Raw genomic sequence first — 19,205 nt, 5'->3', positions numbered from 1 at the left:
CAGCTTCAAGACATAGTTTCTTGTTCTGTCATGAGTAAGAAAGTGTAGGAGGAATAGATATTTTGCTTCTTTTTGTGCAACAGCTTTTTTGTGTACTTGCATGCTGCTATATAGTTTCCTCTAATCTGCTTTTTCTCCAGCCAAAACAATTTATTCAATCTTCCTTCAGATGCCACATTTTCTAGACCACATTATTTTGTGGTTCTTCTTCAACTTTTCCTAAACTCACCCAAAATTTCTTAAACTGTGGTTCTCACGGACCGGGTGCACTTCTCCAGCTGGCATCTTGCCTCTTGCCAATGATGGGTGGAACAGGAAGACTACATTGCATGCCACTTGTGTTTGTAAAACTAGGTTAAAAATATGTCTTTTCCCACAGTAAGCCTCAGTAAGGGTGGAACAGCCTTTTTTTTTCTTTCTTTCTCTTTTTTTTTTTATTTTTTTTTATTTTTTTTTATTATTATTATTATTAAATTCTAGGCCTTTTTTGAGGAGCTCAGGCCTGGTCAGTTGCATATTTTTGGTTATTTCTTTATTTTGTAAGATTATTTTTAGTTTTGGTCCTCATTGCCAAAACACTTCAATCTATTCAAGCTTCACATGACCTCCAACACTGGCTTCCACAGGTTTGTAGGGACTCACAGTTTACTCCCAAATAATCCCCAGAAACAACAATTACAGGCTAAAATTTTCTATGCTGAATTTCCCTGGAAAAGTTCTGGAAGTTAACCAATGGACTGAAAACTTTTTGAGTAAATGTGTCCTATAGTTCCATGACACAAATCAGCCTAATATCATATTTTCACTAGATGCTGAAATCAGCAAAGGAGTTCTCATGTTTTAGGTGATATATTTAGAAAACCCTTCAGTTCCAAGAACTGACAGTAAGCATAAAAATTAAATAGGCTCAAAAATCAGGAGTGTTAGCTATCCTAAAGAATGGGTAAGTATTAAGAATAAATACAAAATCAAAAAGGGGTTAGTATTCATAGATTTTTCAGCTGTGTCCAAGTGGCAGATTTTACAACTCACCTACATGACCATGAGTTCTGCTGTGCCTATGAATTAGCCACAGATCACAAAAATGTTGTTTTCTAAAGGCAATCTGTAACTTTATATGCCAAACCTTTGAAGAATGCAATACATTCTGGTAGTTTAAAAAATCATTTATCACATAAATAAGAGATTTGGTTGTACGTGTTTTATATATCTAGGCTATTTATGTTGGAAAAAGAGAGGAGGGTTAGTGGACATAAACTGGAGTGTTTATCCAGCTCTAATGACTGCTGACAGTAATGGCACTGAGGATCCAACCAACTGTTAAAACAAACTGTGGGCTGAGTAATTTCCTCTCTTATCAGAATCTAAAAGTGGGGCTTGCAGGCAAGATGGTGGCCTGGCCATTGAACACGATGCTACAACAAACACTTGTTTAAACAGACACAGAAGTTGTCTGAGGAATGCACATGTGAGAATAAATACAAATTTTTCATGACATTTGAATGTAATTATTTTCTGCCTCTGCCTGCTGCTCCTCCCGAGCTTCTAGGGCTGGAATCAGATCAATAAGTGATTATGGAGTTTGGAGTATGAAAAACAGATTGCACCTGGATGGGAATTGTGAGCAACTGGAACAGTGCCATTATTGTTCAGGGCCTTGAAAATGCTTAAACTAGAACCAAGTCCTCCACAGGAAGCCAATATTCCAGTTGTATTGATGTATCTATTGGCCATAACTGATAATTATTATCTATTTAATTAAGTTTTATCTAGTTGTTGTTTTACAGGTGTGGGTTTTCTTGTAAAAAAGAATGCATTCTTGGTATTAGCAATGAACTATTATCTAGGAAAATCAAGTGTGACTGACTGAATTAAAATTAAGTCTTTTCAAAGACTACAAGATTGTCAGGTGTGATGAAAAACTATTTTCTCAGTGTTTATCATACAATATTTGAACTTTTATCCTTTTAAATAAATTTTAAAGTATGCAGCTCTTAGAATAACACAGTGCAAATGAAGGGTTTAGGACCATGTTCAGAATATTTGTTCTACATTGTCCAGCAGGATGATTCAGAGCTTCTAAATTTAACATCTTGGATCCTGATAAAGTCAATGGAAAGAGATAAAACGAGGTCAGAACACTAATTCTCTAGATAAATGTGACTGTCCACTGAGAAATACTTACTTTTTTGTAAGGTATCCTAAGAGTAGAGGCAGATACCACTGACACAATTAAGTTTGATGACAGAAATACCTCTGAAGTGAGAAACTTGCTTCTAGTTTCTGCATGTTCCAAGGAAGTTCAAATATATTTGACAAATCCATTCCCAGAGAGCTCCTAAAAAATTCTATTGGGTGTGCCAAGAGCATTGGCACTAGGATGTGTACCAAAGGAAGGAACCTGATGTGTAATCTGGTGGTTAGCTGGAAGGTATGTAAGAATTTGAAGTCTAGTCCTGTTACCATAATTCTTCCAAAGATTCATCATTATAAAACACACAAATTATCCTGTCAGCATGGATTGGAATGAGAGATTTCTCCTTTGTTTCCTCCACCTGAATAATCTTGCTTTCTCCCTTTAGCCCCATGGGACAGCAGTGTCAAGAGAGATGGTCTCCTAATGACCATGAAGTCTAATGATTATGTGTCTCTCCTGGGAGTCAAAAAAATAACAGTGGAAAGCTCTGTGGACAGAGGGAGGCCTAAAGTGCAAGTTTACTGTTAAATAATTGTTGAGACCACTATTTAATAACCTTTTTACTACTCTCACCTTTTTTTTTTTTTTTTGGAGGATGAGTTTTCCTGTGCTTAAAGTCACCTGGAAGCAGTAGACGTGGCCTGTGAATTTCTATCTCACCTACATACATAACCTAGAGCTCCAGGGAGGTGATAAACCCCAAGGGGAAACACATCAGTATGCATCTCAATATTTTTACTGTGTAGCTTGCATATTACCCCTTCTCAGATTGTTTTCTCTAGTGAATCTTACTGTTAGACACACAGGACTTCATGGCACTTCCCATGCAAGGTACAGGAGCTGTAGGTCTGTGAACCTGTCCTGTGGATACGACCTCAGGCATAAAGGAAGGAAAAAGCAGGATATAGATTTTGTGTGTCTGCACATACAGAAATTAAAAAAAAAAAAAAAAAAAAAAAAAAAAAAAAAAAAAGTTTTGCTTTATATCATCGTCTTTCAATGGAAAAGTAGTTTAAATATACAGAAATAAAGAAGGAGTAACCCTGAGGTATTTGAGTCAAACCAGTTTACATAATGCTCAAATCCATGTTCAGTCCTTGAATTTAAGCCCTCAAAACCTCAAAGTTGAGCCTTAGTCTTGATTCATTATTTTCTGCAGTGGTTGCTAGTATCTTCCCCCTAAATCAAAGATGGATCAAAGACAGTGTAACCAAGGCTAAACTTCTACCCAGCTGGAAATATCTTTTGCTCTTTGCAGTTTGTCAGAGGGAAACGGTGCAGAGATTAAAATGCTATCAAATACCTGTTAATTAAATGCTCTCAATACATATTAAGATCACCATGAAGCAATTGAACTCTGAAGCAATAAAGTCTTGTCTCCATTTGTGCACATTGATGATACCTGTTCTAAAGTACCTCTTGGAAAAAACTGAAATTAGAGCAAAGAATGTAGTATAAAAACATGCATTAGTAATGAGATAAACTGTCAAGGAATGAAAATAATGACATGCAGAAGGTAGGATCTGTTTGGATCAAAATCAGTCTGGAAAAGCAACGAACATTTTATGAGGAAATGCTTAGAGTCTGTCATATGATCAATTTTAAGCAAAAATAAAAACCTTTACAATGTTTTAAAAGAAAATTCCTGTATAATTTTTACTCTTTATGGGACTTGCTACATTGAAGCCTATAGAAAACAGTTTTTCATGATGTAGCCATGTACTCATGAGGACTGATCCTTTTTTAAACTCAGTTCTAAAAAATAATGGGACCTTCAGTAAAGATTTGGTGCCAGACACTAAAACAGAGTAATCACAAGCTGAGTCAACTGAATGGAAAATAAATAAACAGAAAGGTAAAGTGAAAACTTTCTTTTACAAAGAATTTGTAGCTAAGGGTTTGAGTACATGCTACAAATCTGTAAGATCTGACAAAAAGTGCTTTAATTTCCATCCTTTTACCTACCTCAGTCACAGATTCCTATTCCTTGCCTCTGCCTCTTCATAGCAGCTGGAAATACAGTTACTTGAGCCTTTTAAGCTTGCAATTTACTTCGCTTTAAACTGGGTCTGTAAAATGAGATTATTAGAAAAAAATATCATTTTCTAGTTGCTAGAAGACTCACTGAAGTCAGATTGCTCTGAGGCTTAGCTATAACATGGCATATGGAATTTCTTTTCAGATTAATACAAAACTTTGTGATGCTCACAACTCATATCAAGAGGAAAACACATTGAGGCTCCATGTCTCTACAAATGGAAAGACATTTCATACAATACAATAGATTTAAATGAGAGCCTAAAAGAACTCAGGAGAAAATACAGTGCAAAGGAAAAAATACAGTATAATGAAGAAAGATGTGTTACATCCTGCAAACCTCAATGAACCACAAAATGTTCAGTCAAAAGATATATAAAAAAAGATTAAACACAAAAGGAGTAGAACTGGTCCTACAACAAGAATAAAGAAAACGATCTATGTATGCCCAAGCAAAGGAATATAATGTTTTGGTTTTCAGCAACAGTTTTTTTAAAGTATTTGACTGCTACTGTGAACAAGGTTGTAGAAATAGAAATACCAATTTCAAGGCACAAACACATGAGCATTGCATTTTTTAATCTCTCAATCTGGGGTTTGTGTTGTATGACCATGCTATAATGCCCCATCATCCAGTGTCAAGTTTTTCTGCAAGGTCTAAGACCAAGACAGGTTTCAGTGGTTATAGTTAGAGTTAAGCAAGTCCTTATGTCAGAAACCTGAACACAAACAGTCTAAGCTTTGTCTAATCAAGATTCTGATAAGAATTCTATGTCATGAGCTCATCTTGAAATGAAATTGATCTCAACAAGAGTTTAAGAGTGGCTAATTAAGGAGTATGAAGCAATAAATCAATAAGAATAAAATGCTCACAAACCAAAATCAGTTCAGTAGAGAAAGAAGGCAGTGTGATAACAGAGAAGATAGGAGAAATCTTAGGAGCAGAGAAGCAAAAAGGGATCTACTAAATGGACACAGATATGTTTCAAAGTTTAAAAACATATTGGCTATGATTAATGTCCTCCATGAAAATGGTTTCGACCCCACTATCCTATATTTGCTTGAAGGCATAAAACTTTTTCTAAAATGTTCTGTATTTTTTGTTGTCTGTTTGTTGTGGGGTTTTTTTATACATATATTTTATAGTGTATGTGAGGTTCCTAGAACTATTAAGAATTTTTTTGAACACTGTTCAACAAAGTGACAGAAGAGGCTAAAGATGGGATGAATAACCAGCTCTCCACACCACTGTGCTTCTCAGCATGCACATTGCTGATGGGGATCCTGTAGGAAATTCCAGCTGATGGGGAACATGCCTAGTGAAGCTGGGAAGCTCTGAACTGCAAGATTTCTGGATTTATTTTTTTTTTATAAAAGCTTCTACATGAAAGTTTACCAGCAAGGATATAAAATGTAATTTGTAGTGTTTAGCATAGAGTTCAGTTCTAAAACATCCAAGTATCAAATGATCTCTGTGAGCTGATCAATCTATGCAGCAAAATCCCTCAGAACTAGCAAAAAAATTGACATTGGAAAAATTATGAGTAATATCAATGTTTTCAGATGCTGAATATATTTCTGCCTCTTTGTTCAAAATTTAAACTCCCCAGGAATTCCTATAATTCCTCAGAACACTCATTCCAGCCTAATTTGGCAGCTCTTAGATGCCTGAATGGGACTGTGAAGCAGTTTCTATATCAACTTATTTTTAACTAATAATAGCTGACCATTGTATGGGTTTCCCAGCAAAATTCAAAGCAAGTCCCTAGCAATAATCGTAGTTTAAGGATGTTCTAAACTGTAATGATCTGTGTGTAATAGTGTGCCAAATAATCAAGGTTCAATGGATCCCTGACCGTTCTTGCTCTTCAGTCAGACCTTGTTGTTAATGAAGGGAAAAAGCCTGCTGCACAGTAGTCTAGTTTATACAAAGTTAAGAGCTGATCAATGAAATCAACTGCCAGTCAAATTTCCAGTTTTATCATATACCAATTATATTGGTCTTCCATTCCTTTATTTTCTAAAATAAGAGAGTCTTTTCTTGAAGAGAAGGCTCAATATACTCAATGCCAGAAATGGCAGGTCTTAAATTTCTTTAGGAAAACTTTATTTACAAACACCCTGTTTTCATCAACTGCAGATCACTATTTAATATAGGAACTATTTCCTTGCTGTTTCTCATTCCAGTTTTTATGATGCGGTCTAGTAATTTATTCCACTAATAAGATACAATTGTTCAAGAAATTAGTTGAAAATACCCAGATAATCGTTCCCCACATATTCTTAAAGTTGATCCAGCATCCTTCTTTATTACTAGGTACTACTGACAGAGAGACTGTACCATCTTTGGCAGCTATACTGTATTTCTGCTACAAGAAAACCCTGACAGCCTGTATGGGAACCTTCATAACCAGAGATATTCTGTTCCCACCTACAGCTCTGTACACAGATGTGGACATCTGATAGACACAAACAGGATGTAAACAGGGAACTCTCACATAACCATTCTTACAGTAGCTTCTCAATTTTTGTAGTTAGATGGAAGGATACCATTTCCCTCACAGAGGTGGAGAAAGATCTCCCAGTCGGGGGGATTGCTCTCCTTTTGCACTGTAAGTTTGTATGGTTTGGATGCATGATTCATTAAATCAAGATGGTATTTTAGATAGAATACCAATTCTCCATAGTTTTGTATTGCATCTTCATTTGAACCTTTTAGGGTGCCATTAAATGTAAGCCATTTTGTTAGTCTGGAAGAACTCTTCTAGTTAGAAAAGTATTACCTGTTTTTTATACTAAATATGATAACTACTGAAGTTGACTTAATTTATTTTTGTAAGTACTAATAAGCCAGACAAACACAAACACATTCATGTTATAATGCCCTTACTCAATGCGTTACAAGGCATTAATTTTCTCTGTCCAGTTATTATTGTGGCCAAGTGGCAATTGCTGAATTAAAACCAGTGTTTGCTTCATTAACTGTCCTCATGAAATCCTAAAACTAAGACAAAAATGGTTTAATTTTAAAAAGTCAACAGTCAAATTTTAGAAATCTTTCTCAGAGCAAGCTGTACATGTTGGAAATACACACAGGAACAAATGAAGAAGACACGGAATAAAAAGCAGTGCTGTTGAATACAAGTACTCCAGTTGAAGAATTGCTGGAAGCTGGGAGGATATTTGTAAGATCTATTGTTGCATTTTTGATACATTCTTACTGGGCACCTGCTGCCAGCAACTGAAGAAGAATACCATGCCTGATGGACCTTTAGCTTGCCTGTTGCTTTGATTTCACTGTACTGTAGAGATCCTCGGTGTGTCACTTAGCCACACAAACACAATGTAATAATATGTAATACAAGCTACTGGCTGTTCAATCACTGTCCGAAGCAAAACCATATATTTATGTCACATAACCAAGCTTGTTGTTAGGTACAAGTAAGCCAGTAGGATGTTGCACGTGTGTGCTGTGTCATGTACAGATAGAGCAGAACCTCCCTCCTAGAGACTGGGGTGTGAGCACCTTGCTGTGCTGATGTGCTGTGTCTCTTAGAGCATTATTTATTGCCATTCTTGTTTTCCACTTTATTACAGGCAACCCTGTAGTATGTTAGCTGCAGGCATCAGCTCTGAAACTTCACAAAATACATGAGCCACTGCCAACTGAGCTAGATAACTCATCAGCATTACCTGTATCTGAGGAGGGGACAGCTAAAATCTAGAGAGGTCAGAATGCCAACATAAACCAATTTAATACTGATAAAGTATGCTTTCACTTGTGCAATTCATTCTATTGGCTTTCCTGGGATGTCTGAATGTAAAAGAAAACAATATATGAAATTTGCTTTCTTTTTGTGAGTTGGGTTCCACATCTGTGTTTTTTTAGATATTATATCATAAAAGACAAGCACAGGGTCCAGCGAGTTATTTCAAACCACAGAAATAGGTTTTTTCTTAAGGAGGGCTGATGTATTACTAGCACAGACAAGATTTGCAGAGCTACAGATGAATGAAGTGGAAGCATTTGCACAAAGAATACATTTTTAATATGAAAAAAGGGCAGAAAAAATGAAAAGAAAGTTAATGGGGCTTTGATAAACAGACAATTACAAACTCAGTTTAGATATCTCCTAAAGAACATAGCCAAATATAAAAACCAGGGCACAGATGATTCACACTTTATGATAGGTTTCCCTTTGACTGATTGCAATTGAAGAGACATGCAGAGAGCTCAGAAGAATGTATACCCATGAGGAGAAAAAGACAGGATGAAAAGCAGTCATATACCAGCTTCTAAGAAGGGAGCTCTGTAGGTATGAAACTGGCTGAGAAGATGACTGGAAGAAACTAAAAGCTAAGTTTTATTCCTCTTGTGCTCAGGGAGAACAGGCTTTGCATGTAGGAAGAATCTAAATTTTATTATTCATTCTATAAAACCGAGACAGTCATGGGAATTCCTGTCAAATGACTAGCAGCTCAAAAAAAGTAATGAATAATGGAAATCACAGAACTCTTACTAGGCTGTCTAGGAAATCAGTTTTCTAAAAATATGCATTTGTCAGTCAGGAGAGAAAGAAAATTATTTAATATCTATTAGTAGGTGTAATGTCGCTTAATTCTTTTTGAAATGCAGTTCTGCTGCAGGTGAGAGAATTACAAAAGTTGATTTTTATCATACTTGAGTGACATTAGCTCAGTGATGAAGTTAGATTCCCTGAGATCAGATTATCTTTTTTCCTCTAACACTGGAGGAAACAACCTTCACTGTCTTCTACATTAAATACTGTTCTCAGATGTTATTTACTTATTCAGAGGCATCTGCAAGCTAATTTTTCTCTATGTCACTACAAATGGAAGATAAGGCCAGTCCTTAGGTAGAATACTTAAAAATAAATCTACATTGATGATATGCTGGAAATGTTGTCACATTGCATCTGTGTCCACAAAGTAAAACCATCCAGGTTTATTTTCCAGTCCAGAGAACGGGCATAATGTTACTACACTGTCTCCAGGACAGGATGTTCCATTATATACTCTGTTGGGAATATTCCCTTATCTATGCTACCTCTGCACTATTCCCAGGAATTGTTTGGCAGAATTATTTAGTGTGACTGAAAACCAGGTAAATTTTAACAACAGTAACCAGGTACAATTTCAACAACATTATATTGTGGACGCTCAAGTTCTGGGTCATGCACTTTGCACTTGGAATGCATTAACACTGAGGACAGTTTGAATAATTTTCATCATGGAGACTTAAAGTGAACTTATTCTTGGATTTTTAACCAGTGGCTTGCTTTTTTTTGAGACTGTGCATCATGAATTTTTGCAGCCAATGTAAAATATAATCCCTTAGAGTTTCTTTCCTGGTTTGCTTTTGTGAGCTTTTTCAACCTCTTGTATCTTTTACAAGGAATCACTTACAAAATAAAAATAAAAATAGAAAGGTTATTTTCTTGTTCACTCCACATGAAGTAAGCCTTCCATTTGCAGCAATTAAGTTCATTTTTCAGGGTCTTTAAGCTGTTGCTTTAGGGCAGGTGAACTGAGGGGGAGTAAAAGTTAGTGTGCTAACTGTAGTACGTATAAGGCCTAGAGCTGTGTTCTAGGGCCTAGAGCTGTCTCTTTTATGTTAACACAGCTATGGTGTCATTCTGGAAACAAAGAATCAGGAATAATACAAAAAAAAAAAACCCAACAGAATTTTTGTTTAGTGGTTTAAATAACTATAAGACTGAATGAGTTTTTCTCTGATGGTGCTTCTTCTCCCCCCTTAAGATATTCCCTAGAAATTCTATCACTTAAAGTTTTACAGCCCAGAAGTACCACTGGAATCAGCACCATCTCCACCTGTGTCAGTGCCTGATAAAGTGAGACCTCCTATGTCTGGTTTATTTAGTGCACACCTTTATGAGAGGTAAAATAGACTACTTTGACTAATTTGACAACTCCTTCACTTCCTGTTAGCAATTCAAAAACAAAAAATAGGTGGATTATAGCCCAGATTATAGTACTCTCTCCTCAAGGTTTTTGAGTAGCTTCCTAAAAATGTCATGGCTTTTCCTGTGTTACCTAAGAAAAATTCTGTAATGCTTGGAAGGGATCCAGAATCAAGTGCCTTTAAGTCAAGACGTTTAGAAAAATTCATGACTTTTAAAGAAGCATTTTATGGGCACGGGTGGCAGAAAAAGTCAATTCCTTGTAATTAATTAGACCCATAGACACATTTCTGCAATTGTATTTTCTGGTTTTAAAAAGGCCGTGAGCAAGTGAAATAATTTGGAATGACCCTAAGCTATCTCTAGCTCTAAGAATATCACTGGACTGTTCTGTAAGAGAAATCCTTGAGTTACAGTAATTGATCTATCTGGTCACGATCCTGCATCCAGGACAACATTCGTGCCATGCTCTGCCACACCCCTCTCCTCAAACCCAAAACATTTTGTGATTTTCATTGAGAACAACATAAAACTTCAAGAGATGGCTAACTGACAGGAGTTGTACTTGTTCAGATTATGCCTAGGTTTATATTAATGAAATGAAATACAGCTTGGACACGGGGTGCCCTGATTTGGAGAGTAAAAGAATTAAGTGGTATTTATGCAATTGCCAGAGAATTGTGTCTGGAATACTGATTTATTAGTATAGACATAGCCTCACTTTCCTGATAAATACCACTTATTTACTCAGATGTGAGCTCCCAGGAGGGGCTGTGAGCTGCTGGCAATGATAGTTGGCTGTCTGCCTTGAAGCACAGTGGGTTTCTGTACCATCGCTTCTGATGTGTTACATTTAAGCATCACCCCTGCAAACACCTGACCTAGACATAACCAAGTGACTCCTCCACGTTCCAAGGAGCCAAAGTGAAGCCTTGAAAGGTGCTGATTAAGAGCAGTGTCTGCTCAAACCTTTCCAGCAGCCTCCCTTGTGTGTAACACGAAGCAGGTACCTCCAGCACAGGGGACAGAGGCTCTGATTAGCAGCTGAAATAAAAGGGCACACAGTCATAACTCTGCTGTCACCCACTGCCTTAAGGGAGAATATATTTTCAGATTTAAAGACTATATTAAAATGCTCAGCCTTGAGGATGCTTCTTTTTTTTTAACAGGATCCGTTGCCACACTTGTAACACTCCTGCAGTTCTGAGGTACAAAGGTCTGGGGTGTAAAATACAAGGTTTGGAAGCAGGAGACATGGGTGCGATTTCCAGCAGCATGAATAATTTTTTCTGTATCATTAGAAAAGCCTTCACATCTCTTTTTTCTTATTTGCCCTCTCACATTTTTCTTTCTTGTCTGTTCCTACAATAAGCTCTTCAAAGTTGGCCATTTTTTAACTTCCTTTGTTTTCTAAGCTCCTGTGGTTTTCTTTTAAACTCCACGTTTTGGAATAAGAACAAGGCAATTTGTTCTAAATTTCATGTGCTTTTATTGATTCATAAGTGCTATGATTTATTACCTGCACTGCCTGATTGCATTTAACTAAAAACTCAGTCCAACCATAATACATATAGTACTTGTCACAGAAAACATCAGACACTTCTCTTCCTTGGAAAATGCAGCCTCAGTAAACAACGTTTACTGTGTTCCAACAGAAAATGAACACTGAACACAGCAACCTGCAATATGGGGGGGTTGGACCTGCAGCTGAAATCCACAGAAGAGGTAATCAGCAGCTTTCTGCTTACTTTTCAGCTTCTTCAGCAAGATGTAGGCCATGGTTCAGCCACCATCAACACAAGATCTGAGTGCTACTGCATTATCACCCAGATGAACAATAAGGACATTCATGTAGTTCAGATGATGCAAAGAGAAAAGAAGAGGGGGTTATTTAATAAAGTTTTATGCTAGCTGTGAAGAATTAATGATTCCTGACCTAGCTTAAAAGCTTCATAAAATGATGAACATATTTGTACTTGCAGTGTTCTTACCTTTTAAGCCTCTTGCATCAGGTAACTATGGCCACTTCTATCTTGTCCAGTCCTGAAAGCAGATTTGCCATCATGTTGAGCCAAATGAAAAGCAAATACAGAGAAAGTGGAAATGGGGATGGGCTGCTTGGGTGAATACAGAGAGACTGTCTAAACTTGTAGGAGTGGAGTTAGGAAAGCCAGAGGTTAGTTAGGGCTGAAATTACTGAGGTCCATGAATGAAAACAATGTTTATGTACAACAGCAGCAGAATGAAAACCAAGGAAAATGGGAGTTTCCTGTTCAGTGTGCTCATCTAGTGGCAGAGGACACAGAAAAGGCTAAAGTATTCACTAATATTTTTCTCTTTGTTTCTTTCTCCTTTTCTCAAGGAGACTGGTAATGTCCGCTCTCAGGCCCTTTGGGTCTCCTAGCAGAGCATCTGATAATGAACACTGCTCATAGCAGAGGGATAAAGTTAAGGGACAGTTAAGCAAATTCGGCTCTTTGGGATTGCAATGAATCAAGTGATGCAGAAAGAACTGGGTAATTTCATTGACTGGTCTTTCTCTGTCTTTAAAAAGTCATGAAAATCAGGGAAGATTGCTGCTGCAAAATTGAAAATGTCCCTTTCACCTTCAGGAAGGGCAAGAAGGAAGATCCAGGGAAAAACAACTGAGCCAGAAGCTTTTCACTGATTATATCAGTTAACATGGGAGCAGAGGTAAAATTCTTGGCTTTCTTTTGTTTAGTTTACTGTACAGATGTAGCCAGTTCCACTAGAGGTGCTCTCAAGGGGGGGGCAAAGCAAAGTGGAAAGTGGTGTTGATGTAGGCAGTCTGTGCATGTTAACTCAGGACCAGAGAGAAGGCACTGGCTCTAAACAAAATTACATATGCATCCATTACTTCATAAATTGATTAAGCACACGCATAGGGACTGTGGGGACAAGCATGTAGAAAAGAATATTTTGCTCATCTGAAATCAACTTACACTCTAAACAGCAGAACTTTTCTGAAACTGGTCAAAGACCATGAGTAGAAGACATGAAGGAGGTAAACAACAGAAAGGGTGCTACTCATTGCTCTGTGTTATATCTCTAAATGTGTCATATACTTTCCAGAAGCCTGATCAGACAAAAATGTATTCTAAAAACAAAATTATTTTATTTGAGTACTGCAGTTTTGACTGTTTTGTTAATCTTTATAACTGGTTTGGAGTCTTTACTGTTTACTTATTGCTTTTATTTAATACGTTTTTTAATCTTAAAGTAAAAATACACACAGAACTCAAAAGAGGAAACTGTAATTTTCCAAAAATAATATACATTCTGGTACAAAATGAAACTTCTTGGTATTCAATATTGTTGCCTAAGTGGGAATAACATAATTTTTCTTTTTCAAAAAGATTGCCTAAGCATGAATATCCAAACAACAGCAGAACAATATTACAGAGCAAAACTAAAATCTAGGTTCAAAAACTGGTCACTAGGAGGGTCTTAGAGTAACAATTTAATATATAACAACACAGGATACTACAGCTTAGAGAACAGCTGTGAAATGGTGCAACTTGAAGGAAAGAAATCACATACCATTTCAGTAGTAAATGCTCATCTTGCCCACTACAGGCTGAAAGAAAAAGTACTGAAAGTTACAAGATAATACAGTACAGTATTTTATCAATACAACACCACACAATCCAAGGTATTATCAACACTGCACTGTAGTGATGCTCACAATGGTATTAGTAGCAAAATGAGGCATCTGGCTGCTGAATAAAGTATTTTCTCTCTGAGCTGCATTCCTCCTCACCAAGTGTCAAAACATTATTTGACAGAACTGTCTTTAGTTAAGTGTGAGAATATTTTTTCATAATGAATTAAATATCCGTTCCCTAGGAGACAGAGTGATGCACAGGAGCCAGTGCCAGTCTTCTTTTCTGGAGTATTGCTTGCTATCCACTGGGCTCTCAGCCTACAATAATAATCTCTGTTAATGGATCTGACAATCAGAAACCTGTTTCTGTGTAAATTGCTTGAATTACTGAAGAGCCATTTAGGACATCTTCCCGGTTAGTCATGGTAGCCCCTCATATTCTCTGTAGAAAGAGCATTGAGACCCAAACACAGACTTTAAAAATTTGTTACTTTAAGTCTGTGAGGTTATCATGCCTGCATACACCAGAGTAGCACAAGTTTTGGTGGCTTAATCTGTGCTTCTGCACTGGAATTTCTATCTTCTGTGGTGTATATTTATGCACTGATGCTGAAACAGAAGGTGAAGCCTATTTTTCTAAGTATCCACAGAGGATGTTTCAATAGTATATTCAAGAAAGAATATACTTTTCTTAAATTGCTTTCTTTAAAACTTTATTTGCTGCTGATAACATAACCTGGAAAACACTCAGTTCAACTGCAATCATTCATCTTTTCTGTTAGTTCGTGACAACAGGAGATGTATAGTTTATCTGGAGATAATTTGTTTACTCACAGTAAGATGGACTTGTGTTGAGAAGATATTTAGCTGTTCTAAGGTGCACCTTATTACACTTATTGAACAGAATTCATAGTGTGTTAACCTATATCCATAGTGTGGATACCAGATACTTCAGTTTTCCTTGGCAAACTTCAAAAATGTCACCTAATTTATAACACAGGAAAGCTAAGACAAACTTCTGTTATAATTCAAAATCAGATACCTGGATATTCTTGTTATCTTTATGAATTACAAAATCATCTAAAAGATAGGTAAAATGTTTACCTGAATGAGTGCTACAGTCTACTTTTGCCTCATTTGAAATAAAGCTGTGGGGTCTATTCTGTATCTCCCACTACTAATTTCATTCAGTGATGCCTTCTTGTGCCATAAGTTAGAGATAACACAAACATGTAGTTTGCTTTCCTGTCATTGTTCATTTTTTTTGGCACACTTTTGCTGATATCCTTTCTGATTTGTTTCCTTTGGAAAAACAACCCTATTTTTCAACTTGTTTTCAAAGAAAATCTCATTGTTTTTATAATTCTTGCCACCCTTTCACAAGGACCTTCAAAACCTGCAGTGTACTCTGGGAGTGATAGATTGATCAGCACTTCCAGTAGTATTACTGATGAGACAACACCACTGATATATTTAATGATACTGTGTTCCTGTATAATTCTCCTAACTGTCCTTTCTCCCTGCATATCTCCCTGATTAATATCTCCCTGATATTAACCTGAGACCTTCAGAGAACTTTAAAAACAGTTTAACTAAAAATTTGGGGTACACTTTAACCAGTTCTTTATTCAGTGTAAATTCTTCATCTCATGGTCCAGATCACTCTTATTCTCTGGCAAGGAGAAGGAAAAATTAAGTAGCAAGGTATAAATTGTATAACAAAATGCATATGTCTTTACACAGGCTATAAACCAACTCTGTTCAGGTATTTGTAGATGTGAGTAGATATTCTGAAACCAATATAATTAGGGGTGGGGGGGCTTTACACAAAATGAATTATTAAGCAAAATTAATAAGCAAATTTACAGAAAGGAGAAAAAAGAGCTAAAGGAAGGGACAGATTTTTCAAGTTCTGACATTTAGTTTGGATTTGGTGGCTGTACTCTGGACTTCAGTCAGTGCCCCAGAGCCAGGATTTATGCAACCTGTAAATTTAGGTGCTAGCTGGCCATACTTCACCTCCTTCTACTTTCCACCTTAAATTTACGTCTTTACATACATTCATAGTAAAAAAAGTTCTGCAAAATCAGTTTGCAGATAAGTAACTAAAAGGTGAGGTTAAGTGATGATAGTAAGTGGTTGCAAGCAGCTTACTATCATGTGTATAAACATACAGAACCATCATGAAGTTCATTAAATATAATCCTTTCCCAAGTTCTGTTCGTGCTTTACCAAGATATATTCAGATCTATAGTTGAAGATCATGGCTAAACATGATCCATCTGAATTTCAACAGAGACAAGGCTGCCTTGTTTACAATCTGTTCTGTAACAATAAATGAAAAACATGCAGACAAAATAATTACATTTTAGAAGAGGAAAGAATTGACCATATCACAGATCAGAAGTCTTGTTTATAGCCTGACATCCTGAAAAAAACATATTGTCTCATAAATCACTGTGAGAATTTCACAGACTCAGATATTCCCCCAGAACTGTTATTGGAAAAGTCCTAATGTTGCAGGTCTGCTATGGCCCCCAGGTTCATATTCATAACTCCACTGATATTAAGCACTACCTCATACTTTTAACTTCAGAGAAAAGTAAGTGCTTGTCCTTCTCAGTGCTGGTGCACCAAAATGTGACAGTAATATGAGAGATTAAAATAATTTGTTTACAGATATGACTAACAGCTTGAAGCTTCCTTACAAACACAAGGAAAATAAGTAAGGTCCCTGTGCATCAGGGTTTCCAGTCCATTGGTTCAAATCAAAAGCTGTGTCTGTATTGGCACATCTGAGCCTATTCAGGGTCCTTCCCTTGGGTGCTTCACAGCAGGGGGGGGAGTTTGCGTACACCTTGTCACAGATCTGATCCTACCACAGTTACCTTTACTGCAGCAGAGATAATTCCGAAATTACTTCTTTCTCCCAGCTCCTTAGAGAATTGGCTTATCCTGCAATGTAAGAACACAACTTTGTTTTAAATCATAGATACCAAAACTTTTTAGTAATAGAAAGAAATATAATTATCTGAGGCCCAAAAGCTGTCAACTAGCAAAGGGAAGAGAAAAATCTGTCCTTAATCATAAGGGCTGATATTCTCAGGCATGAGAACCAAAGCAAGATTTGACTCATAAAATGCAAGGTGTCTTGACTGAGACACAAAAATATGGGTTTAATTCACTAAAAGGCTCATCTGATATTCAGACTAGGCTAATTTATTAAATACAAGGTTAATCTGTATTTAGACTTTTAAACATTTCCTTTCCTTTAAACATTTCCTTTCCTTTTTGGATTTTTTTGGGTTATCTTATTTGATTGCATTTTCTTCTTTTTGCAATTTAAAGTATTGGTTTATAGTGGTCGACAGAGTAAACACCTGAGTAAACACTGTCTGGACACTGGATAATGAATCGTACTGACAATATTCTTTATTGCACAGCCAAGCAAGGTAAGACTTATTAAAATATGCAACTGCAATCTCTCTCTCAAGAGATTAACCCAGAACATCACATTCAATACTTAGGAGCTGGAGAGGACCACTAAAGGTTCTAGCTTTAGTGATTCTGTAGCAGACAATTTCTGTTACTTATTTATTTGCAGCCCATCATCATCTCAGAGCCTGGATAATCAAGCTCTTCACTGCTTTGGTGTTCAGTTTCAAACTTCTCATTAGCAATCTCCTCAATAAATATGCTTTTTATATATACAGTAGGAAACTGCAAAAACCAAAATCAGTGCAGGCCATGCTGGCACTACAGTGCACTTTCACTCTGTAGATGGAAAGATTACAATCCTGTCCAAGAGTGGTCAGAACAAATGTATAACAAATTCCTAATTTCTTCAGAAATTGCATGCCATTATATCTTCAAATTTTGATGCAGAGTCATGTTTTGTTATCACAAGAAGCCTTACAACAATAAGGAAAATTCCTGCAAAGTTCTGCATATTGCAGTGCAAAGTAGTGTGTAGGCCCTTAAAAACTCTTGTCAGCATTTCACTGATTGATTGAGAAAAATATTAATGCCACAGTTCATTTAAAACTGAAGGAACTTAAGGTCTTCCTTGTGACCTAACTGAAATACTCTATTAAACTGGGGGGAAAAATGCTTTTTGAACTATTCTTATGACAAAACACTTCTGATTTGCTTGCTGATGACTTAACAATACTGAAAACCTCAAAACGTCATAATATAGAATAGAAGCAACAGAAAATATAAAATCTTTGAGAAAAAATGTACTGAGGAATGCTCTCAGACCCATATACAAGGTTAGAGAGAGTGCAGAGTGTCAGTATGTGTCCAAGAAGTGGCATAAAGAAGAGTAGAGTCAGTTGATTAGGAAAAGGAAAAACTAAGAAAAAATGGAACAGACATGAAGGAGGTAGCCTGTCCAAGGAAAATGAAATATATTGATGAAATTTAAGAATAGCTATGAGCTGCAAAGTATGCTATTTGAGATGATTAATTTGGTAGTTACAGAATGCTGGGCTCCAATGGAGTATAGTATATAGGACAAACCAAGAAAAAATCAGACAAGTGACACCAAAAGAAAAGACTTCAGGGCCTCATTTAAACACCTCACCAAAAAGAGATCATATGTATGAATACTTCTATGCAAAGGCTTGAAACCTGAAATAGAATCTAGATCATCTGGAATGGTTGTTTTGAATGAGGGCATTAGCAGGCAGGCTTTCAAAAGGAAGGAAGACACTCAATAGGAGGAAGTTATATTGCCCATTATATTGGACACCACCACAGGCTCTAAGTCTCTTTCAGACAGTCAGAGTCTTGCAAAAGCTGTAGATCACTTTAGCAGCCAGCATATGACTGTGGTACTCTGGAGAAAGGAAGAAAAAAGGTTAAAACCAGGGACATTAACAAGGTCATGCCTAGCTCATCTCATCTCATCTCATCTATCTCAAGTAGTTCCTAAGAGCAAATTATATAGGAATGAGTACACCACTATTTACCATTTGGAGAAAACAGTCCCAAAGTTTTCCAAGGTGTTATTCACAAGATGTACAAAAGAAATTAAAATACTAAATTGTTTGTTGGCCTAATAACTAAAATACGTAACCTCCCAATGAAAGCAATCTAGGAGACATGAGAGAGGTTAAATATGTAGCCAGACTTTTATAGGGCCTACAGAGAGTTTTGAAATACTGAACTGGTAAGTCCATTTTGCATCCTTTGCAATTTGATGTAATAAAGTAGCAGTCATGAATAAACCTAACACAGAAAAGTCAGTCAAGGCTTTTGGAAACACAAGCTACACATCACATGTCTATTTCATTTCCCTTAAATTTTATGAAGCATATTTGTGTTTTCAAAATGTTCTCTAGATTCAGAGTCTTTGAAATACTCTTTATGAAGTTAATTATAATATTTTAGGTCCTCTTGT

Source organism: Heliangelus exortis, chromosome 3 (assembly GCF_036169615.1).
Source record: "Heliangelus exortis chromosome 3, bHelExo1.hap1, whole genome shotgun sequence".
In the NCBI taxonomy this organism is placed as follows: domain Eukaryota; kingdom Metazoa; phylum Chordata; class Aves; order Apodiformes; family Trochilidae; genus Heliangelus; species Heliangelus exortis.
Note: the sequence above shows the minus strand (reverse complement) of the source record.